The sequence below is a fragment of the Ambystoma mexicanum genome, chromosome 10, assembly GCF_040938575.1.
Source record: "Ambystoma mexicanum isolate Mex_15411 chromosome 10, UKY_AmexF1_1, whole genome shotgun sequence".
Lineage (NCBI taxonomy): Eukaryota > Metazoa > Chordata > Amphibia > Caudata > Ambystomatidae > Ambystoma > Ambystoma mexicanum.
In genome coordinates, this window is record NC_090932.1 from 185,646,080 (window position 1) to 185,658,751 (window position 12,672).

The 12,672-nt window shown below is 46.7% G+C and overlaps 1 protein-coding gene across 1 annotated transcript in view; it reads right to left on the bottom strand.

Moving 5' to 3' along the window:
* GINS4 (GINS complex subunit 4) overlaps positions 1 to 12,672 on the bottom strand; it is a 225,971-nt gene that overhangs the window by 171,856 nt on the left and 41,443 nt on the right. The gene's annotated exons all lie outside the window — the stretch shown is intronic.

A 12,672-nucleotide genomic window follows, 5' to 3' on the forward strand; every position in this document is an offset into this window, starting at 1 on the left:
GCCCTAGAAGTGACCCGACTTGCAGCCCGAGTCTGGAAAATAACAAGAACCATCCCAATCAAACAGGCCTCGACCCTGCATCTAACCCCCAACATTTAAAATATATGGTGTCAATGACCTCCCTCCATGAACCCTGCTCAGATCCCCTAGAGGAAAAGCTAACTGCACATACCAAACCCCAACGGTTCACAGGGTTGCTTGTAAATAATAAAATGGGTATTAGGAAGGGACGAAGTTTATAAACTTATTAAAGCAAGGATGACCCCCGCCCGCTGCAAGACACCATGTGCCCTGAGGGGTTAATGAAAACTCTTAATAGATCCTACCTCGTGCTAACTAATGATTGCTGCTAATGTACAAAGTATAAAGCAGAAGCAAATACATGGAGTACTTGTGTATAATGTAGTGAAACACGTTTTAAAAGTGTGATGACCCTCAAGGATGTTGAGTTAGTTTTTGCTAGAAACAAGAATGTAAACGAACATATTGCTTCCATGCTCCTGAGTACACGACCCAACCTGACGCTGCCTCACGTTTGCTAGTCAACTGTTTGTCCTATGAATTACCAGTATGCGTTCAACTAACGATATGTATCGCATATGCTATTGCCAACCTCCATTGATACGAATGAAGGAATATACAGATTTGTAAACGATAGAAATATGTAATCATCCTAATGTTACTGACTTTAGCATCTGTCCCCTCTTATGGTATATTGTGCAGCTCAGTGAATAGAGAATTGCCTGGAGTTACAAAGCCATCTCCCCCTCCTCCCACCAAGGACCGCCAGGGCTTGCTGGTATTCGAACAGCACAGCCTCACCTCCCCACATTCCTGCTGGACCCGCTTCAAGTATTTACTTCCCCCCATGTCAGAGGCCGCCATGGCAGAGCCAAGTGAATTATGTGCTACCTGGTCCTAAATCCCACTGCCTTTGAGGGGCAGATATGGGCCCTTGCTAATCCAATAGTATGCCAGCTGACCCCCAAGTTAACGGGCCACCGAGACAGTTATTCACCCCTGTACTAACATGTTGTAAACAATCCCTCACCACATCTAACAGAATAGAATGACAAGGCAGCTTACCCCGCGCCCTCTGATAAGACACCTGGATTTATGAGACCTGGTCATTAGGTCAAGAGTAATTGTACACTGATGTATTGGTGAAGCTTCACATTGCATGCTGTCTCTTTTGTCTCCCATTTTATCTAAGATTAACGCATTGAAGGATTTGCAGGACAACTGGAATTGTAAAAACAAATGATGTGTGTGTGTATATGTGGCCACAAGGGCAAAGTGTTAGTGCAGCCTCTAATCATCGACACAGACCGCGTCCGGCCTGGCAGCTCCACCCCGATGAGCCCATCTGACCTGTCCACCCCACTTTGGCACCACGCAGATGTCAACCAATCCTGGAGCAGCTCTTCGATACAGTACCTATAGTTAGTCGACGCCACCCAATCCCTGAGACTATGTACCCCCTATAGCTTATGGGATGCATGACATATTTTTGTAATAAATATGACTGTCTTTGCTATTGTCAGTCAGAGCGCTCTCGGAGCTTGCAGAGTCCTTTGCATGCCCTATATTGGTTTATATAAAAACCCTTTTACATCACCCGCACTTGGTCCTGGTTTCATTCCCTCCTGGGGTGTGTCCTTTATTGCCTCTCACTAAGGGGGTTACTGCCTTATGGGGGACTCTTGCTTTCACTACTTTGATTGCATGAATTCGTTTTAAAAAACCCTATCTTTTAGAGAACTATGGGTGGACATTCTTATACTTTAGTAGCACAGTACTATTGTTGTTCGGTTTGCTTCTGTACAAGCTCACATCCCTCCTGAAGGGCATAGCTTGCCCTTGGCCTGCGTTTCTTAAGAGGCAAAGGAGGTATATCTTTGTGCTGCGTCTGTTTCACCACTATGATTGGGATCACTGCTGGATTAGTAGTAGTGTGTAGCTGAGTAGGCACATTATTCAATGCTCATCCCTGTACTCCAGCAGAGCATTAGTGATTTCATCACACGTCTTTACAAAAAGTGCCTGCCTAGTTTTTGAATTTTGAGGAGTTCCATGTCCCTGTAAAATCCCCAAAGCTTCATGGCTATATCCCTAAATGCACTGGTCCTACAAGGAGACCTAGACTCACCTAACCTTGTGGACTCAGGACACTTTATCCAGTAGGAGATGTACTTCCCAATTGGATGAGCCATAATTTCAACAATGATGCATTGCCCGTTTCCATGTCATCTTTGGCCAAGGGGAGGGGTTTGGGATCATAGACTTAACAGTGACAAAGTGTTATTATTATTTGTATCAATTTTCGAGAGAACAGATTTTACTATTTTGTGAGAGTTTCAAAACAAAGTTTTCTTAAAGACATTTCTAAGGGAGTCTGTTCACTTGTCGAACCCCAGCGGAGGCAGTGGAACTGGATTCATGTCAGTAGTGACGTTCCTAGGGTACATTGGGAAGGTGGGGATAGTGGAATGGTGGATCACTGTGTTATGGTAGTTCTCTTAGTAATTCTGCTACCAATTCAGTTGACAAAGTTGCAGGGCAAAAAGGCAGGGCAGTAATTACTCCACTTTGCTGTAAAATAAACAAGATGACTGTTGAGCAGGCCCCAAATCCCAGATAGGCAGAGGTATCCAGCTCAGTCCAAACAATGATGGATTACACAAAATGCACAGCAAAACACAGCTTTATTCAAATCAAGAAAATGCTGGGACAGCATACACGCATGAAATTCTCACTGCTCTCAACATGTTAATCAAAAACACTTGCTTAAGTATTAAAAACACGTCATTCAAGAACCGCGCTATGGCTCAGTGGGAGGCAGTACTGGGGCATGCATTAACGGACCAAAACTGGGTCGACATATGGTCACAAACCCACTCTTCATCCTCCTTTATTACAAATCGAGAATGTGCGTACAAGCTCCTAATTCGGCGGTACTACCCTCCCCTGCGGTTCAATCATATGAACTGAGCTTCGAGCCCTGCCTGCTGTGCACAACCGGGCGCCTTCTTTCACATGTGGTGGTCATGCCCGAAGGTTACATTTTTATGGACACACTGCCTAACCGCGATTGCAGACATCACTCGGGTGGCGATTCCCCTTGAACCTATTCTCCTGGGCTCTCTGGTCCCAGGATGCTACACCAGATCGGGAAGAAAAGCCAAACTTCTGACCCAATGCCTACTGGCAGCGCAAATTGTGGTGGCCCGGACATGGAAATCCGCTGAAGGACCTCTTATGACGCTGTGGTGGGGAAAAACGTGGGACATTCTGATTGCAGAAAAGATAACTGCGGCCAGAGCGGGACTTCTGCATCGCTTCCAAGATGCCTGTGCTCCATTTCTAGACTATGATAGAAAATTCCCGGCCTTAACCTACAAGCCCCGGAACACCAAGAGATTCCTGGAGGGATTGGAACCCTCCCGGGCAGAAGAAACCAATCCAGAAATGGGAGTGTCAGGCTACTGAGACCCTACCTAAGGGGAGAGCGCCGGAGGGCGGGGAGACAGAAGGATTTAAGAATATGTATACCATGCTATCCGATGTGTAATCGCTCTGCTCCGTTTAAAAAAAAAAAAAACATTTATAAAAAAAAAACACCTCATTAATGATGTCACTACATATTAGGTCACAAAACATATGGGGATAAGTTAGGGGGTTTGGCTACATATAGATTGCATTGGGGTTAAACATTTAATTGGGTTATAAGTATCTGATGGCTGCACCCCTATTTTTGATAAAGATTAAAAATGATAATCTCTATGACAAGTAGTTGGTTGGTAAACTATTTCACGGACGTTGTGACACCAAGGATTTTGATAGGTTGTCTGCTTACTAACCAACATTGGACACTTGAGAGGTCCTCAAGCTATGAGTCAAACTAGAGTGGAGGGAGAGAGGCCCATGGACCTTCTTCCAATAAAAGTTACCATCCCTCATTCTCAGGCCATAAGACTGGGCAATCTCTCCGTACTTGGCCTTGTGCAGCGATTCATGTCTGGGTGTGATTTTAAGGAGAAGTGCAGGTGCATATCTGAGTTTGATTCCAATGAATGGCTAGTGTTTCCCATGTCTAGATCACGTGCAAAGAGACTCTGTATGAAATTGAATTACCTTCCATTTATTAAGGTTTTAGCTAATATTAATGTAGGTGGTGTGTTTTCTTTTGTCGCTGGGGACACCCTTGGGTTATTCTACAAGGAGTCTTTTGGCTTAGTTATACTGGATGTGGCTATCAAAAGCTGTTTGTGCCTTTCTGAAACCTTAATCTAGGAGTATGCTGCTTGTGTCTTGGTAACCGTCATCTAGTGCCTTCTTTCCGCTCTCCCCATCCTCCCTTAATTCTAAATTTGTACCCGTTGCCAGCTAATGTCTGAGCTCTGCACGGATGTGTGTTTTTGTGGATTCAGCCTTTTGAGCTTTTCGTGGAAGCCTTGAGGCCTGCTATTTCTAAGACGTGTTGTGGCTTCAATCTTTAAGAAGATGGCTGTCCAATTATACTCTCATTTACATGTTAGAGAGTTATATTCACGTGTCGTTTATGTTGCATTTACTTTACACATTGCTCATGTTAATGTTCTTCATGTCTTATGGATGCTATTAGTATTCTGCATGTCTGCATACATATACTGTACGTGTTCTTCATGTGGAGTGCATGTTTGCTTCATCTTTAATGCATGCACTTTCATGGTTACAATGTTAGCTTGAATGCTATTGGTCATCTTCAGCTCACATTGTCCCCAAGCCCCGCTGTCCCAGTGGTGGAGAAGGGAGAAAAGGCTGTCTCAGGGAGTAACATCTCTAACCTTTGTGGTATTGGTGCAGGGGAGGGGCAGAAGCTATGGATGACTGTCATCTGCCTCCCAACACCCCCCCTCTGATCGAGTCCTTGACAATACTCATTCTTCTGCTCACACCAAGATAGGGTACTTTGGGTATGCCTGGCAACTCTCGCCCACTGTATTGCCACTTTCTGCTCAAATTTCCAGTGCTACGCTGACGACAACTCATTGTGAGGCTGCCCTCTGCCACCTCCTCTCCCTCTCTCATCTCTGATTGCCTAACTGCCATTCAAGATTGCTGTGCCGCCAATGATCTTTGTCTGAACGCCAGCAAGACGGAGATCCTCCTCATCGGCACACCTTCACCATCCTTTCCCCTCACTCTCTGGCCGTCCTCCCTTGGCCCTCCTCCTACTCCCACCATTGAGGCTAAGAAACCTTGGGGTCATCTTTGACTCCACCCTTTCCTTCTCCGCCCACATCTCGGAGGTCTCTAAAAAGTAAAATTTCTGACTGCACCTCCTCAGAGGTATTCTGCCTTTCCTCTCCTTCCCCCAGAAGTTCATGGTATCCCAAGCTCTGGTTCTCTCAAGCTTGGACTATTGTAACAGCTTCTTTCTAAATCTACCTGACTCTACTCTCTGCCCTCACCAACTAATCCAGAACAGGACTGCGAGACTTGTCCTTGGCCTCAAGCCCTGGGATCGTATCTCTCCAGCCCTGAAATCTCTCCATTGGCTCCCAGTGGATGCAAGGATTAAATTCAAAACCCTCTGCATTGTCCACAAGGCTTTCTGGGGCCTGGGTCCAAAATGCCTTCAGTTATCCCTCCGCAAATACCTCCCCTCTCGAGCTCTTCGCTCCTCTACCTCCAACTCCCTCAGGGTCAGTCGTTTTTCAAAGAAACGAGCTGGGGGTAGATATCTGTCTTCGGCTGGGACCTCCCTCTGGAACAGCCTCCCTGCCACTCTAAAACTTGAGGAGAACCACCTCTGGTTCCGGAAGCACCTCAAGACCTTCCCCCTTACTTCTGCATTCACTCCCCTTCTCCCCTGCTGATCTGTTCTCTCTTGGCATCGTGCACCTGGCCACCCTCTGTCCTCGGGGCCCAGGTACCTGCCACCCTCCTGCACTGCCTCCGGGCCACACCTTGCACTGGGGTCTGTATCTGTACCCATACAGCCCCCTCCGTTTTCTTCCTGCATTTAGCAGACCTACCCAGTCTGCTGCCTTAAACGTAGCACTTGCAACTTGCTGGCTGTCATGATCCATCGATCACGCCCCTTTTGGTCCTCCTGGTTCCTGGCACGTCGGGGGTTACTCGCTGTAGTACACCCAACATGGCCGTATTCGCAGAACGTCCATGCAGCACGTTCCATAAATTAACCACGCCCCCGCGGCTCTGTGCGTCTCAACGCTTTTGTTAGCGGAGGCTAGACGTGCGTCGCGTTGTGCTCCTGGCACTAAGTTGCTGCTCTGATTCCCGGACCCTCTCCTTCTCCTTCCCTTTCCTTGTACCTGTTCTTTCCGCATTCCACGCACACCTCTCCCGTGTGCACTCTTCCTTCCTGGTCTTCCTGGATTTTCCTTGATCCCGGACGAAGAAGCTGAACGAATCCTGGAATCAGACGACAGCCGAGCAGGCTTATACAAGACCCGAACAGCACGGAAGAAAACCCCGGCGAAGGATCCCACAAGGGAACATAAACAGGTGAGAAAACACGAAAACCTGTGACAGATTGAGACGCCACCTGACTGAATTCGACACAGACATGGAAGCGGCCATCCAGGACCTAATGCGTGGTATGTAAGAGCTAAGAGCTGACGACCGAAGTGCAAAATTTAAAGGCAGAGAACGTCGCCTTAAAGCAATTGGTGTTGTCCCGTGAATCCGCTACGAAAGAGTGTAATACTGGGCGGCGTGTTGATAAATATGATGGTTTCGCAAAGAGTCTTTGTGGATTCCGTGACTCATGTTTGGTCCACTTTACTTTCAAGCCTCATTATTTTTCTACGCCCAGGGCTAAGGTGGGCTTTATTATTCCGCATCTTTCCGGCAATGCCTTGACCTGGGCCACCCCACTGGTTAACTCTGGGGATTCTCTCCTGGACGATTACGATGGCTTCATACAGGCCCTTAAAACCATGTTTGACCGCCCAGAGCAGGTCTAAAGTGCCCAGGAACGTCTACTCGACTTTCAACAAGGAACCCAGGATATGCTTACGTATGTCACACGCTTCAAACAGCTGGCTAAAGAGGCGGATTGGTCCCCTGAAGCTTGTTTTACCCTATTTCGAAGAGGGCTAAACGAAGACATCAAGGATGAACTAGCCAGAGTGGCGCGCCTAAGTTCTTATCAGGCCCTAATGGATCTTGCCCTGCAGATTGACTTTCGCATTCAGGAGAGAAAGGCAGAGAAAAAGAAAAGCAAGTCGCCACTCCAGAAGAGACCCATTGGGGTACCCTCAAAACCCAAAGGTATTCCCACTTCAAATAACAAGCCTGAACCTATGCAGCTAGGGGCATTCCATGGACCCATATCCTCCCAAGAATGAATGCGTAGGATCCATACCGGGTTGTGTACGTATTGTGCATCAGACAAACATCTAGTAAGAGAGTACCCAATAGCCCCCCCACGGCGCTCGGGGAAACGCCAGCTCCCGATCCTAAATGGAGCACAGGTTCGGGAGAGAGATGCCTGCTCCACATCAATTCCATCCTTGAACTCTCCTGGACAAAATTCCTTGGTGATTTTACAGGCCTTCTTATCGCCATAAGAAGGAAACGCATCCCATCCTGGCACTGGTGGGCTGTGGAGCTATGGGGATTTTCATAGACCAAGAATGGGTTCTTAAACACCATATTCCTTGCGAATCCCGGACTATCATGCAACCTGTAGAAGCTATTGATGGAAGACCCCTTTCTTCCGGACCCATAACCCTTCAGACCAAGGACGTCGAACTTGCCATAAACCACCATCAAGAAAGGATAAAATTTTACATCATCAAGTCGGGTTCCTTGTTCCTGGGCTCAGAATTTTGTATGTCCCACTGTTTATTGTCAGACCTTACTCCGACTCATCAGAAGGATCTCCTACGAATCACCAAGGTACCATCTCTGTCTCAAACATTATCTGGGTTCTGGAGATATACCAGGAATACTCCGATGTCTTCTCCAGTGTCATTGCCCAGGCGTTACCTCCGCATAGTCCTGAGGACTGTCCTATAGTAACTGACCCGTCCGCTGTAATTCCCTTTGGGAGGATGTTCATCTTATCGAACCTGAAAAGAAAGCCCTTCGAGAATACCTGGATACTAATCTTGCAAATGGCACCATACGACCCTCTAAATCCCCATCAGGGGCCTCACTGTTTTTTGTTCCAAAAAAAGATACCAAGGAACTCAGACCGTGTCTGGACTATTGAAGTTTAAATCAATGCACCCTTAAGGATCGCTATCGGTTACCCTTGATCTCAGACATTCTGGAGGCAGTAAGGGGCGCAGTTGTTTTTACCAAGTTGGATCTCAGGGGTGCCTACCATCTGATTCGCATTAGGGCAGGAGACTAGTGGAAAACGGCCTTTAGAATACCCTTTGGTCATTATGAATACTTGTTCATGCCTTTTGGACTTGCTAATGCCCGGGCAGTCTTCCAACGCTTCATGGATAGGGTGTTCTCAGACATGCTATTCCTTTTTGTGATTGTCTTTCTGGACGATATCCTAATACTTTCGAAGGACATTTCCAAGCACGAAGAACATGTAAAGGCAGTGTTACAACAACTACGCGAAAACAAGCTCCTGGCAAAGCCCGAGAAATGCATCTTCCATGTTTCTACTGTACACTACCTAGGATTTATCCTTAGTCCAGCAGGCATTGGAATGGATCAATCCAAGGTTAAGGTAATATTATCCTGGCCAAGCCCCACCTCTGTGAAACAAATCCAGTATTTCCTGGGCTTAGCTAATTTCTACAGGAAATTCATACCTTCCTTTTCCGAGATAGTCCAACCAATCATTGCTCTAATAAAGAAAGATGTACCCTTCCTTTGGACCACAACTCAAGAGGAAGCCTTTCAACGGTTGAAGACTAAGTTTACACAAGCTCCCATCCTGGCTCAACCTGATGTCAACCGACCATTCATAGTGTAGACAGATGCCTCCAGTTACGCTATTGGAGCCGTCCTCAAACAGCTATTCGGGGATAGGATGAAACACCCCATCGCTTACCTTTCCCGGACGTTAACTCCCAGTGAAACCCATTACTCAGTCTTGGAAAAGGAATTGCTGGCCATTCGTCAAGCCTTCACCGAGTGGCGTCATCTACTCCTCGGAGCGAAGCATCCTGTCCAGGTCCGCACGGACCATCGAAACCTACAAGTACTGCAGGCCTTGGAATGTAGGAATAGCCGTCAAGCTTGCTGGGCCTTCTTCTTTGCCCAGTACCAGTTCCAGATTCATCATGTTCCCGGAAAACAAAATCTAATAGCCGACGCCCTCTCTCGACGTCCAGACACAAAATCTAATAGCCGACGCCCTCTCTCGACGTCCAGACTACGAACCTCTGAGAGATCGGGCATATCCCAAGATGTTTCCCCATACTATATTTGTAGCTCAAGCAAACAATCTCCTGGAAGACATTCGCATGCAAACTCAGACTTCGGAACTCTGGAAGGATCCTTCGAAAAGGACTCTATGGGATCTGAGAACCCAGGACGGATACCTGTTCAAAAATAACAACCTGTTCATTCCCACACAGAAACTACAACAAAAGATAATAAATCTCTGCCATGATACCCCTCACTCCGGTCATCGCAGCATTACCAACACCCTCCGTCTAATACAAAGACAATTCTGGTGGCCCAGAATGAAGGCTGACGTTCAACTGTACGTGCAATCTTGTTCTGTCTGTAATCAAAACAAACATGACAACCAGAAACCAGCAGGACTCTTATTACAGCCTACACCACCAACAAGACCTTGGGAAGTCATCGCTACAGATTTTATTGTAGAATTACCGCCATCCAGAGGGTACACCACTATCATGGTCACCATTGACTTGTTCACTCATATGGCCCATTTTACACCTCTGTATAAGTTACCATCCTCATCAGAGCTTGCTGGAATCTTCCTGGAACACATCTTCCGACTGCACGGACTTCCTTCCAAGATTATATCAGACAGAGGACCACAGTATATCTCTCAATTTTGGAAACACCTCTGCAGGATACTAGGAATCCAACGAGCCCTCTCCTCAGGGTATCATCCCCAAACCAATGGAGTCACAGATCAAGTGAATCAAACCCTTGAACAATACCTTCGTTGTTTTTCTACTAAGGTCCAGGACGATTGGTCGCTTCTGATACCAGTGGCAGAATTCGCCTACAACAAATCGGACCATTCGGCTGTTAAAACCAGCCCTTTCTTTTGCAGCCATGTATTCCACCCTGCAGTACTACCTTGGGTCCTTCCGCATCCTACACCAGTTCCAACAGTCGATTCCTGGATTGAAACACTCATCAATGTACAGAGAGAAGCCAAGGAACTTCTAGAAAGAGCACAGATCCAAACTAATCACTATGCAGATTCGAGGGCCTTCTTACACTATTGGAGATAAAGTATGGCTATCCTCCAAGCTACTGCCCCGACATCTCAGACCGAATAAGTTGGCTCCTCGATATAATGGGCCCTTTCCTATAAAAGAAATCATTAACCCTGTGGCCTTTCGACTTAAACTACCAGACTCCTGGAAGAAAATCCATCCAGTTTTTCACAAATCTCTATTGAAGCCTTACATCCAAACCACCCGGACTAATCTTAGACCCAGTCCTATGGTTGTCAACGACCAACTAGAACATGAAGTGTCTCGAATATGTGACTCCAGATATAGACAAGGACAACTTCAATACCTGGTGGAATGGAAGGGCTATCCACCCAGTAAACGTACCTGGGAACCAGTCTCAAACCTGAACTCCCCCAGATTGCTCAGAAACTTCCATCTAATACATCCAGGCAAACCCGGTGGAACGAGTTTTAGAAGGGGCATGCTGTCATGATCCATCGATCACATCCCTTTTGGTCCTCCTGGTCCCTGGCACGTCGGGGGTTACTCGCTGTAGTACACCCAACATGGCCGTATTCGTAGAACTCGGTCTATCGACCTTTACATCCATGCAGCACGTTCCATAAATTAACCACGGCTCCGCGCGTCTCAACGCTTTTGTTAGCTTAGGCTAGACGTGCGTCACGTTGTGCTCCTGGAACTTAGTTACTGCTGTAATTCCCGGACCCTCTCCTTCTCCTTCCCTTTCCTTGTACCTGTTCTTTCCGTGTTCCACGCACACCTCTCCTGTGTGCACTCTTCCTTCCTGGTCTTCCTGGATTTTCCTTGATCCCGGACGAAGAAGCTGAACGAATCCTGGAATCCGACGACGGCTGAGCGGGCTTATACAAGACCCGAACAGCACAGAAGAAAACCCCGGCGAAGGATCCCGCAAGGCAAAATAAACAGGTGAGAAAACACGAAACCTGTGACACTGGCTGCACTAAAACGGTTTGTTGCCCTTATTTATTTATTGTTATTTATCTGTTTCTCCTCTGCTTTGCACTTTGCACTTCTCCCCCTTCCATGCACTTGCACGTTCTCAATGTCACTGGGCCTAGTAAGATTGCTGTTTTGTTCTCCTCTGTTCCCTTCCCTTGCCGCGCTCTGAAACACTTGTGTACGAGCGCGATAGAAATAAAATATATCATATCATATCCATGTTTTGCTCACCCACTCATGATACCTCCATGTTTCACACGTTTATCTGGACTCCAGGTCATCTAACAACATTCCCCATCAGAATCCCAGTTTACCCAGGGCTCAATGTAATTGTGGGGGTCCAGAGGAACCGTGAATTATGACCCAGGAGGTGCAATAGGACTCTCCATAATTTGCATATGGGGAGTTGGGGGGAGGGAAGTCATCCGTTTGTGTATACACATGCATGTGAGTATCCAAATATATCACTATTTTCATACTCACTGCCTTTTTGGAAGTCTTTATGCATTGGCTTATTGTTATTCTCAGGATACAAAGCTAATAGTACCAGTATGGCCACTAGTATTTTGAATAAATTAGTCAACAAGGTGGGTACCGAAGAGAACAGGTATGAGAACCAGTCATCATCCTCAATGTCTTCCACCATTTTTGTGTGCAATTCTTTCAAGGTGCCTATGGCCACCATGAGGGTCCCATTTTCCTCATCATGGGCAGGTGTGTACGCACAGCAAGACAGCCAATTTATGCACACAAGCCACCTTCCATGGCTGTAATAATGTCATGGATATACCTATTTTGGAGAGTCATGAGCCTGACTGCTCTCAGCTCTTCCCTTATGTCATTAAATCCTTTCACAGTTGCATTTAATTGTCTGCAACCGCTCCCATTTGGTTATTTGCAACCATCTGGGGTTCGTACCTGCCGGTAATCCGGGAGCGCAGAAGGATGTAAAGAACATTGATGTTCTACCAAACAATGTGTTCCTCTGGTATGTCGTCATACGCATTTGCTAATTTTATCGAGAAATAGTGATCTCTTTCTGAGCGTTGCAGGATGAGAGATCTTTTATTTCTTATATGTGTATTCATTCAGGGAAAATCACCAATCTGCCCCTCACTCTGGGGCACTACTAGGGCTGGTGCACTTATTACCACTAGGGAGCAAACAGCACCATGGTTCGGAGGGAGCTGCACGTAAGCTCTTGGACCAGAAGCCCAATACTGATCCATTAAGCCAGCCAAGCCTTCTTATTCCTGGGACATCAAAAATTCATTTGCATATGTTTTCTCCTCCTTTTACCATGCCAGTATTACTGAGGCATAGGGTG